Source organism: Crinia signifera, chromosome 11 (assembly GCF_055691185.1).
Source record: "Crinia signifera chromosome 11, ASM5569118v1, whole genome shotgun sequence".
Lineage (NCBI taxonomy): Eukaryota > Metazoa > Chordata > Amphibia > Anura > Myobatrachidae > Crinia > Crinia signifera.
This window is the reverse complement of record NC_139227.1, coordinates 3867945-3880332: the sequence shown is the minus strand read 5'-3', so window position 1 is coordinate 3880332 and position 12388 is coordinate 3867945. Positions and strand designations below refer to the sequence as shown.

The window sequence follows — 12388 nt, the reverse complement described above, 5'->3', positions numbered from 1 at the left end:
TGGGTTGGCGTCAATAGTGGGGTGGCGTTTACAATGGGGGGGGGGCATTAACCATATACAATGAGAAGTGGGCCATATTGGCCCATTTCCTATTGTTCCCTATGTAAAATCGGGTGAATCAACCCGGTTTTAACTTTAAGAATAATTTAACATTATTCTCTATGGGAAAATCGCGTTGGTCGCATCGCGGCCCATTCTAATGGGCCGCGGTGGACCCGATCAACGCGATTTTGTCTTTCACCGGCAAATGCTGGTGATTGACATAAAATCGGGTCCATCGTGTCGATCGCATGCCTTAAGTACCTTAAACTTAAGGCATGCGATCAACCCTGACGGGCGCCGTGCTAGGAAATAAGTACCCTTTATTTAAAAAAAAAAAAAAAACATATATATATATATATTTATATATATATATATATATATATATTCTTGAGTCTGTGTGTCTCCGCAACACTGCCATCTGTTGGCAGCGAGTGAAACTACATCTTTCTCTCACATGTACAAACAGAGGCAATCATAAGGTGAGAGAGAGAGTCCATTTTCTTAGAGGGTGCAACATTGGAGGAGTGAGTCCATCACCACCTACTCGCCTAATTTAATCAGACAGCACAGCTAGGCATACAGTACAATCAATCAACGTTTTGTCTTGACAAAGGTCCCAGAGGCGGACCGACACATTGATTGTATGCCTAGCCATGCTGCCTGATTAAGTTATTTGGTCAACACTACAAGACTGGTGAGTGACTCTGCATCAGATAGAGATATTGAGACTACAATTTCTTTGTGACTATGTAAAAACGACACTAAGTGATGATAAGACAGGAAAGATTGGTCTATGTTTGTGGCGTGGTTAGTTGTATTATGGGTATGTGGTTGACAAGCATAAGGTCGAAAGTCATTAGGTCAACACCACTAGGTCGACATGTGTCTAGGTCAACATGGGACAAAGTCGACACAAGCATTAGGTTGACATGGGGTTTTTCACTGTTTTTGGACCTGACATGTGCCAAGAGGCGGTATTTCATACCCTACCATCTACTAGGGTGTGGTGGGAGAATAAAATAATGCACCGAGTGCAGCACAGCACCGAGCCTAAAGCATGGAGAGCGAAGCGAGGGGCCGCGGTGCACTTTATCCTGTATCCATTTCGATATTCAGGTAAAAAAACAGTGACAAACCCCATGTCGACCTACTGACTGAAGACCAACTTACGGTCGAGCAAATGGTCAATACCCGCATTTTGTATCCAATCCCTGATACTGTATATCTATAAATACAGGCCTGGTTGTAGATACGTAAGTGAAGAAGGTTCATTCCCCCATTAGATTCGGGTTGCTGACGTTTCAATGCTTATTTGTGGCCGTTTATTTTGCCATATGAATTTGCGGAATGCCGTGTTTGTTTTTTTCATCTATGGTGGTTAGTGAAAGCGGTAACATTTGTAGTGGGTACAAAGTCTTCTGGATTGTTATCATTTTTAATAAATGAATGCGGCCTAAATAGGATAGAATAAGATGCTCCCAATTTTCTATCTCCTCTTGGGCCTTATTCTGATTGAAGTCCATCAGACGCTGCACTCCGCTCACAGTGACGCCCCCCCCCCCCCCTCGCACGCCGTGCCCTCCCCACATGGCTGCGAATGGATGATTTACATAATCATCCATTCGCAGGCAGGGAGAAATCATCACTCGATGGTCGTCTGAGAAATTGGGTGAAGTGTCCGGGTTTATATAATGCTGCTGGAAATCTCCAGTATTTAGTTGTAGTTTCCGGGACAGTTTTCCAAAGATGGATTGAAATAAGGGCGTGGTCCGATATTAGAATGTTGTGTGTGTATGTTGAGTTATCTGGAGAACAATGAGTTAGAAAGCAAGAGATATTATGTTCTGGAGAAAGAATGATAGACATGGTAATTAAATGTGTAACTTCTGTCATTTAGGTTAAATATTCTCCAGGCATCATGGAGGTTACGTAGATGTTCTAGAAGTTGTATTCCTTTGCCTCCACTAGAAGATTGTGGTGTGTTTTGATTTGAAAGGTATACTTCACAGTTGAACTTGCCCCCTATATTAGATTATGAGGGGTGCATTGCAATAATAGATTAGAAATAGCTTGGAAAAATGTGGAATTCGGGGTTGACAGGCAAATAGATTTAGTAGCGTGTATGGCTATATAAGAAGACGTATCAGTTAAAATCTACCTTCCTCGTCTGTGTCAACAATAGTGTATTGCAGTCATTTATGAAAAAGGATCACTACACCTTGTTTTTCGGAAACCTAGGGGGCTGATATCCACTCTCTGATCCACCTATCCCTCAGGGGTATGCCTTGTGACAATGACCAATGTGTCTACTGTATAAACACTATGTCCGGGGAAAGAGGTTTTAAATGAGTGGACACTTTTTTGCGTTTCACAGGGGAGTTCAGGCCATGTATGTTCCATGAGACTATGTATAGTTTGTCATGTACGGTACTAGTGGGCGTATTTGTATGTGAGTTAGGCATTAACCAATTCCTTGTTTGATCTGGTAGGTTGCAAAGGTTTTGAAAACTGTATTGCGGGAGTTCCCAGACTGGCCTTCAGGGAGCCCCCATAAGGGGATGCATCTGCTATCCAGCCATGTCCATCCTTAACAGAATACTTAGCGCTCCTCCAAAGATCTGCGTCTCTCATCTACACTCATTACTCGCTCCCATTCCCAACTGCAGGACTTTCTTCGTGCTGCACCCACTCTGTGGAATGCCCTCCCAAGCACAATAAGACTCTCCAGTCTCCAAACCTATAAGCATTCCCTAAAATCTCATCTCTTCAGGCAGCTTATCAAATTCCAGAACCAGTCACAGAACCTTGCATTCTGGTGGAATCGATGCAATAAAGAATACAGTATCTATCCTTATGTATCAATGCCTATTTCCCTATAGATTGTAAGCTTGCGAGCAGGGCCCTCCTACATTTTGACTGTCTGTAAATACCCTGTTTGTTGTATCACTGTCTCCTTTGTAAAGCGATACGGAATATGCTGCGCTATATCAGAAACTGTTAATACATAAAAAAAAAAAAACAAGAAACAGTAAAACACTTATTCTGTCAAAAAACATGTAAATATGTGGTAACAATTAATGTTGCTCCAATCCTAATCAGACAGAAAAAGAAAAGTACTTGTGTATTATCACGGCGCCCACTACGGCATTTGCGTAGTGGGCTATTCAGGGTAGTGAAATTGCATTGCGTGCCATTATTGTATGGCATGCGATGCGATTTTCCTATGTAATGTATTCAATGCTCTCTGTCAGTGAATACATTACAAAAATCGGGTCAGATAAAAAATTGCATCGCATGCCATTGTTGCATGGCATGCAATGCGATCAGATATCAGTGCCGATTGGACATATAATAATGTCATTTATTTAGCGCCCCCTCCCACTAACCACGTCATCCCGAAGCATGGCGAGTGGCGTCGGAACGTTTCTGGCCGACCTTTTCATACCCCCACTATCCAAGTCGGCGTGGAGTTGATTTTATATAGTGTGGCGAGCAGACGCATAATACATGTAACATAATACGCATCCCCTCACGGGATTCGCTGCGCTCGCCATGCTTCGGGCTCAGTGGCTTGCTACGCTCGCCACACTATATGAAGTAAACTCCACGTCCATGTGGATAGTGGGGGTATGAAAAGGTCGGGCGGACGCGTTACGCCACCCCTCGCCAGGCTTCGGGATGACGTGGATACTGGGGGGGATTACATTATGTCATTTAATGATATAGTACATTAAATGCCATTATAACAGGAAAAATCACATCGCATGCCATACAATAATGCGTTGCGTCGCTACATTTGCATACATAGTAAAATCGGGTGCCGTGTTAATACACAAGTACCGAAAAAAAACAGTGCAAACAACACCAAAATAGTTAAAAATTACCTTGAAATAAAAGGTTTTTCCAAATAACATCAAAATTAGTCTCGTGTATCTCTATTTCAAAATGGATCAAAAGCACATATTTATTCCTGGCTCGTCTCAAGTGGGGAACGGGGGGAGTTTTCAGACAGCACTGGGATACAAAAGACCTAGCTTCAAAAAAGTGGGTCGTTCTATTTATAGAATCTTGAGTTTGGCAGGAAACAATAAGGTAAATTGGTGGCGGCTGTCAAAAAGGATTTTACAAATAGGGCAAAATTCCCTGGGTTTCTGGGAAGCTACCACCGAGAAATCTTGGAAGATCAAGCTCTTTCGGCTTTTTTCTGATTCTGAGCCTGCTCTGCGATGGGCACATAGTATCGCCTCATTATCTCGATAATTCAAGTATTTTGCGATGACTTCTCTGGGGTGGTCCTCAGCTTAGGCTCGTTCTGGACCTAGTGTATGTGCCCTCTCAATCACAATGGCCCCCACGTCCTAAAGAGCGGGTCAGATTGGATTGGAGGTACTGTAATTCTTGAATTCCCAGGAACCGCAGGTTATTTTGAAGTTCCTATTCTCCAGGCCGTCAATTTTGTTTAAAAGGGTTTTAATGGTTGTTGTTTGGTTGTCTACAGAGGGTTGAATCGACATGACTGCATCATCTTTATCGCTAACCCTCTGTTCCACCGTTGTAATTCTCTTGGTATTTGAATCAGGTTGTGAGACCGCTGAAGCTAAAGTGGTTTTAAATTCAAAAAATTGTTGGTCCACCACAGGCTTAAGTACTAACAGCATCTGATGGGGTCACCAGGGGAGTTGATGAGGGTGAGGGCATGGAGACCAATTGAGAAAGAAAGGGAGTGTGGATGGGGATAGGCTGATTCAGCCATGGGGTTGGGAGTGGGAATGAGAGTGGTTTGAGGGTTTTGGTCCCTTGTTATTTACCCCTTGTCGTGTTTAGAGAGGAGTAAGGCATAAAAAATGTGGGGTATGGCTGTCTGCCAGGAGCGGGTATAGCAGTCTGAGAGAGATGTAATCGGCCCCCTTATAGGGTGTCCTCATAGTCTGCTGCTATGCCCAGGCTCCTCCACGGGTGCAGGGTGGAGTTGCTAGCCACCTTGGAGCTGCTCCAGTTACAGTGGGAGGTACTTATGTATTATCTGGACTCCCATGTTAAATGCACCCCATTTTTTCATACCCCTACTATCCAACTACGCATGGAGTTGATTTTATATAGTGTGGCGAGCGCAGCGAGCCACCGTGCCCGAAGCGTGGCGAGCGGACACGGTCTCATAAGAAAACCGGGAGCCCAGATATTACATAAGTACCCAGTGGGATACTGCCTCAGACCAGGGCTGCCAGGGGTTTCTTCGGCAGTGTTGCATGTGCTTGGCTGCGCGACTAAGATGGCGGCCGCACTTCATGCTTCTGTATGTCTGAACTGGATTCTGGTAACAGTAACATTGTAATTAAGGCTGAAAAAAGATGTTAGTCCATCGAGTTCAAACTATCTAACTGGGTAGATAGGTTGGTGCAGGGGTTCTTGTAGGGAGCCGGTTCCTGTAATGGACACTTGACGGTACTTATCCTCTGTTGTGGGTCGCGCCGCTGGAGGCACTTATATAGGATCCGGATCTCATGAGAATCCAACAGCGGGCTGACTACGCTTTGCCTTGGTCCGGGTTCTGAGTTTGGACGATAGGGACGCAAGCCCATCTCCGTTGCCTGTTAGTTGAGCCGTGAGCGTCCTCCTCAGAGCCACTCCCAGCGGTTTGTTGTTTATTTTAAACACCAGGTGACAGCATAGCAGGTTAAATCCATATGCAGTCAGTATTCCAAGCAGTAGCATACAGGCAATATCTGTATAACAGACTCTGGAAAGGCTCCAATGGTCCCTACAATAGAACACCCCCGGCCTATCGCCTAGGTAGCTAATCCACCATCAAGAGCAGGGGGACTCTGCCCTGGAAACCCTTATAGCAAGAAATCCCAGGTGCTGCTGATTACACACCTGGGATTCTGCTACTGCTACCAAAACCTGGTCTGGATCCTCCACATTACTTTCATGTGGGGGAATGCTGACATATATATATAATATTTCTGATTTTTGAAATCCGAATGCTACCGGACTCTGCAATCTAAGCACATATCCGATACATTCGGGTCTTCCCGTCCAAACGCGGACCAAGGCAAAGCGTAGTCATCACGCTGTTGGATTCTCACCAGATCCTATATAAGTCCGGGTGGGGGCGGCGCCATCTTCATTCTAGTCCTGGAGAGGTTAGTAGGAGGACGTGTCTAAGTGACTCTATTAAAGTAGCGTGGCGATCTGCTATATCAGTCTGGGGGTGGCTCTGCTCTGCTATGCCCAGTTCAGTGGTGCTGTACACCATAATTAGAGTGGCTGACCGGTGTGTACGGTGTACGCTCCCGGCGGTGACACAATCATTTTTACTGGGGTGCCCTTTGTGTATTGGGTACACTCTGTGTTACACAATAATTAGAGGGGCTGCCTGTTGGGTATTTGGTACACTCCCAGTGACACATAATAATTACAGGTCTTCTCATGGAGGGGAGAAAACAAAAGTAGGCAAGTATGGTGAACACTAATGCTACTATGCGGTGTAATTTTAATAAAGGATAGTACTGTGTGTTATAATGTGAATAAAGGGCACTGCTGTACATGGGGTACTAATGTGTGGTGTAGTTTGAATCACATATACTACTGTGTGGTGATATGTGAATTGGTACTGTTCTGTGCCCATGTCCCTTCCACATAAATCCACACTCCTAGATTATGTGGCACATTCCGAAGGCACACACTGTCTCTATTTTAAATATGAGGGGGGGCAGGGCACCAATTCGCTTTCTGGCACAGGGCACCAAAATATCTAGTTACTCCTCTGCCACCTACAATATAATGTATTGTAGCTTACAGTATGATATTACTGTGTTGTTTTTATTTATCACAGAGCCTTAAGCACAGAATTAGACAGCCGATGATCAGGCAGAAGCAATTCTATCACTTCTCCTTTCCTGTTTACTAAAATTAATTTACTTGACTGCACAAAACAGATAAAGATTTATCTTGAGTTGTAGGCATTTTGTTATCTTGAAGTCATATGATTGTGAAATACTATGAATTCCTCCACTGTGCATCTCACAACACTCAGTAGACACCAGGACTGCCAACTAGTAAGTTTATTGCTTTCTGTATATATCTATCTATAATAACAGAAATAACATACATTATATCTGTCAATTTCAGAGCCTTATACACCCAACACTAATATTTTATATTGCCTTTTTAATTGTCACAGGAATTTGTCTTGTACAGTATATTGCAGTCCAATATGTTATTTTTGAGAGCCGGTTAAGATGATATTCTCCCCTATTTATATGGTTATAGATACAAAAGGACACAACAAAGTCCCAAAAAAGTTTTCTTATAACACACTCCCCTTCCACTTGCAAGCAAAAGACCAAACCTCGCAAGTAAAAATGGAGGTTTATCCCAACAGCATAAGTTTACAGATACAGATGAAAGTTCTGACGGCTGTTTCAATGTCAACTGACAGTTTTCCTCAAGGCATGTATTTATATGTATATTTTTTTTCTATTTCAAGAGTTTGAAGCACTGGGGCAGATGAACTAGCATTAAGTGCATATGCTGCACACTAGTTAACTGGGGTAATAACTCCTTTTCAAATGTATTACTGGTGCACCGGCAAAGTGCCAGCATCTGAAAGTACATACACACTTTCCAATGCCAGCGGCTTGTAGCGACAGCAGGGGAAGCTTGTTAACGAGGGAGGGAGTCATTAAAAATGTGCGGGAGCATGCATCATCAATGATAATTAAGTGTACACACTAGGGCCCTTATTCTGATTGAGTTGGATGGCTCTGAATGTGGACGGACGGACGGCCGATGGTTGGTGTTTGCGCTTGTGCAGAGGCATTTCTGCGCCGAATACGGCGTGAATTCCGTACAGAAAACGATCGGTCAGAACAATCCGAACAGGGGGTGGAGAGTGGCGTGAAGGGCTGTTTGGGCTCATTACCATATGCGTACGCCCCGCATTTAATGGGTGTTCCCATGAAAACGCTGGGCGTACATATGGTAATCCGGGCGTGGCGCACGTGTGGGGGGCACTGACATAGCCGGATGTCAGCTGACCGCCCATTCCCCTGCTTCCATACGGAGAAATGTCCGAGTGGTCTGGGGCACTCGGAGCTGTCTGACCGCTCGGTCCATCATTCGATGGTCGGCGACCATCGGAGGATGGGGGAGGTTCCTACAGATGGGGGAGGTGTTCACATGAAACATCCACCCGCGGTCCATTCGCTCGGCGTCTTACCGCAGTCAGACGGTGTGAGCAATCCGTACAGTAGGCGGGGCTACGAACACTTGGTTGATTGTCTGTGTGTATACATGTGGTAGGGAATATAGATTGTAAGCTCCACTGGGAGCTCTCACTTTCTCTCACTTTCTGAATATCTCATCCTATTAAATCTCATCCTAGGTGTGATCTCTGCTCCTACTTCCCTCACCACTTCTTCTCTAAATAACCCTATACTGTTGTCCCTGGACACAGAGAAGTCCTTCGCTCTGGTGGAGTGGAACCATCTCTACACCTCTCTAATGCCCCTTTCAGACCGCACAAGTTAAAAGGTTTTTTTTGCTGTCTGAACGGGTCTGAAACGGTACCCAGGCAGCAGTGAGCACTATTGGTGCCCAGTGCCTGCATATTTAATGAGCTGGCAGCTAATTACACATGCGCATATGTTATTAGCAGCTCATTACATATGCGCATTTGTAATGCACGGCCGGCTCGTTAAGTATGCAGGCACTGGGGACCAATAGTGCTCACTGCTGCCCCCCCCCCCCCCCCCCCCCCCCCAATGTGTTTAAGAAAACCCCGTGCCTCGTGCCTTACGATCCCGGCTGTCGGCTCCTGCTGCTTATAAAAAAAAAAGTGACTTTCGGAAAATGGCTGCCCCATAGGAAAGACTGTTTGAAAAAACTGTCTTTGGTATGGGGCAGCCATTTTCCAAAAGTCACTTTTTTTTTATAAGCTGCAGGAGTCTGCACAGCCTGGTTCTGCAAGGCATGAGGTACTGGCTGCACGGGGGGCTATGATGCATCTATCAAACTGACATAGCACGTAATGTTCTGTTATCAGACCCTTTTATCATTCAGAAAGGAACTAGACAGGGATGCCCTCTTTCCCCTATCTTATTTGCTGTTGCATTAGAACCCCTGGCCATCGCCCTGAGGTCTTCCACTGTATATACTGGCATACATATAGCCTACTTAGAATTAAAATGATCTTTGTTTGTGGATGACACATGAAAAGGTCGGGAGGATGAGTAACGTGTCCGCTCACCAAACTTCAGGCTGGCATGGATAGTGGTGGTTTCAAATGGAGGCATTTGACAGTATGTAACATGGAGCACTGGCAAATGCGTCCTTTATTGTGCATGAGACGCACTTGCGGCCGCACCCCCCCTTTGTGCAGGAGACGCACTCGCTAACAAACCCCTAACCCTGTCAGCAGGTTTGCCGCACCCTGATGCAATCCAAACACCCTGATGCAATACTTACTGAGATGCTCAAGCGTCTGAGACACTCCTGCATCTCAGACAGATAGAGCGCCTCCCCGCCGGCGCCCACATGATCCCCTCTTCGCCGGCACTGCCAGCGGAGAGGAGATCATGCGGGCGCTGTGTGAGAGGCACTCACTAGGCTTGCCAGGGATGCCGGTGACAGAGCTGCAGCTCCTGGGGACAGTACGGTGACTACGCTGCCTGTCGGGGTCACTACGCTGACTGCGCTAGGCAGCCGCTGGGCTAAGCTGACAATGTAGCGTAGCCGGGCACCGTGATAATACACAAGTACCTATTTTTTGTATGCTTTATAATATGCTTTGATTGCTACAATGAACGCTAAATGTAGCATACAAATACCAGGTGACCATAAACAATCACAGAGGGTTACCGCTACACCTGAGGATCCTGATCACCAATGGATTCTGATAGGCCATTGGGCTTTTATATAGCAAAAGGAAATTTGACCCCAATATCTTCTGAGGAAACCATAGGCACTTACCTAGCGGAGAACTGCGTCAAGAAAGGGGTTAAATCTACCAGCACAACCACCCTCAGCTCCGGCGAAGCCTCCTGTGCCCCTCCGGTCCCCTTTCATCCAGCGGACCATGCATGTCCCAGAGTGATAGCTGCTGACTTCACGCCCAACGCCTGACAGCCGGACGGACGGCGGCGACAGCTCCACTTCCCAGGACTAGCACATGTCGTACGGCGCTTAGCCAACGCACCATCTCTCTTCTAAAAGAGACGCCACAGCCGGTATTGATCATTTGAACACTGCTGTATAATTCACTGCTTTAAAATATAACCTCCGGTAACTGCGATAGAGGCAATCTACAAAAGGCTCCCTCCTAGACAGGTGGTGCCTCGGGGAGCTACAATCATCCTTGGGACAATTTAATTCATCTGGCGGCACTTTCTATACATATAAGGAGGACAAGGACTAACCTGAAAATTCATTAAATACGGATGGTAACTATTTCCTAAACACATATAAAGTGCATCTACCTTCTAAAGAACATTCTATAAAATGTCCTTAAGTTGAGCTATACATAAATATGGTCATGCTGGTTGATTTATATAAAATGTAATTTTATTGCTATATCTTTATTATTAATTGTTGATTTTCTATTGTTATTTGTGTACAATAAACACTTTTTATAAGTAATCAAAAATTGGCTTTGCGCTCTCTCACATGAGAAACATCTTTTAGCAAGTAACTGAGGCTCGTGGCTTCCCTGCGGTACCTGGCTACTGGGTAGTCGTTTGAAGTCCTCAAGTTTGGGACACACATCTCTGCGCAGGCTTTGGGACACATCATCCCTGAAACCTGCACGGCTATTATCGAGGTGCTTCAGTACGAGCATTGTAAGGTAAGAAAATGGCACCACACATTGCTTGTTGTTTTAACAAAAAGTTTTATTATAAAAACTGCATTTTTATTTTATTTTTCATTTCAAAACGTCACTTTTTTATAAATATGTGGCCAACATGGCTGAACATTAGCAACTTAGCGACTTTTTTATTTTAATATCTACAGTACCTCATAATAGCCTCAAAAACCAGACGTGGTTCTTTAACATAGGTCTATATGATTTATGTTAGAGTGCACTCTTCATATTTTATGTATATTTTTTATTTCTTTTTTAATTAAATATATATGAATTCAGATATTTGTTTGATTGACATCTGAAGATGATTTATCACTAGTGAGTTATCACTACCTATTGCCAGTGATTCTATAGTGAATGTCACCACTGCCAACTATTGGCAGGAAGATGGTTCCCCCTGGTACTATCAACCTTTCCCTAGCAGCATGTGTGCAGTGTACCCCTGGCAGCAGGACCACTTAATGCCATAGTAGCAGAATGTAGCAAACCTACTGCAATATATAATATATAAGGGCATAATGCGTTACATTTGTGAACCAAAATAAATGGTAAATATATCTAAACAATATGTTGTTTTTTTTAAATATCCGATCAACATGGCTAAACTTTTTCAAACACTATAAACTTTACAGTACAACTTGGTACTGTGTCCTTGGTGTTGGTATGTAAACCAAGGGCACCAGGATTTTAAAATCATCCTACATTTAAGAGACTTGTCTTCTCCACTTCCTGCTTATCCCCCTCTGACATCAATGACATAAAATTGCAGAGGGGGCGGTGGATATATGGCAGGCTTGGGAACAGTCGCTGAATTGGGGAGAAGATTGGAATTGAGGAGGAGGCTGCATAGTGGTGGAGGGGTGGGTGGATAGGGTTGGGGGTTGATGACAATGGGAAGGGTTTCAGTTTTGAGGAGGGGTATGAGGATGAAGTTGGTAAGTGGAGGCCTGTGATTGCGGATAACTGGAATGGTAGGTGAGATGCTGAGGAAGATGGGTATTGGTGGAAGGGTTGGTGGGTGGTGAACTAAAGGTAAAAGGGACATGAGGAGTAGGTGTTTGAGGTTATGGCCCATGAAGGTTTCACTCTGGTGTCACTTGTCCTGTGAGTGTTTTGTACAAAACCTGTGACACCAGGAACTGGCACTCTACTTGCTGGTGCTTGGAAAGTTTACGCATGGTTTTGACAACATGTGACACAAATGGAAAGGTTTGTGAATTAGATGGATAGCGCTCAAAGGTAACTATATTAGAGATCAATCAAACCTCATACAATGATAACAAACCTCAAACAGCTTGGTTGCTGAATGGTCATGTGGCTGGCACAAACAGTCACATTACCTTTTTCCTCCCCTATTAGATAAGCAGGGGAGACACAATAGAACAGGACATAGTGCCGGTCAATAAAGTAAAAAAAAAGTTTGAATACATAGGTTGCACTTACAATACAGTGACCCATATAAAAGCATGAGACAGGTATTCCACA

The 12388-nt window shown here is 44.5% G+C and overlaps 1 protein-coding gene across 2 annotated transcripts in view; it reads left to right on the top strand.

The window, feature by feature from the left end:
- LOC146046019 (dipeptidase 2-like) overlaps positions 1 to 12388 on the top strand; it is a 68919-nt gene that overhangs the window by 8952 nt on the left and 47579 nt on the right. The window contains exon 1 of one of the 2 annotated variants that reach the window (XM_083165183.1): positions 7025 to 7100. The exons of the other annotated variant lie outside the window; for it this stretch is intronic. The gene's annotated coding sequence lies outside the window, so the exon portion shown is untranslated. Of the gene's footprint in view, positions 1 to 7024; positions 7101 to 12388 lie in introns of those variants that run through there. 2 annotated transcript variants of the gene reach the window in all.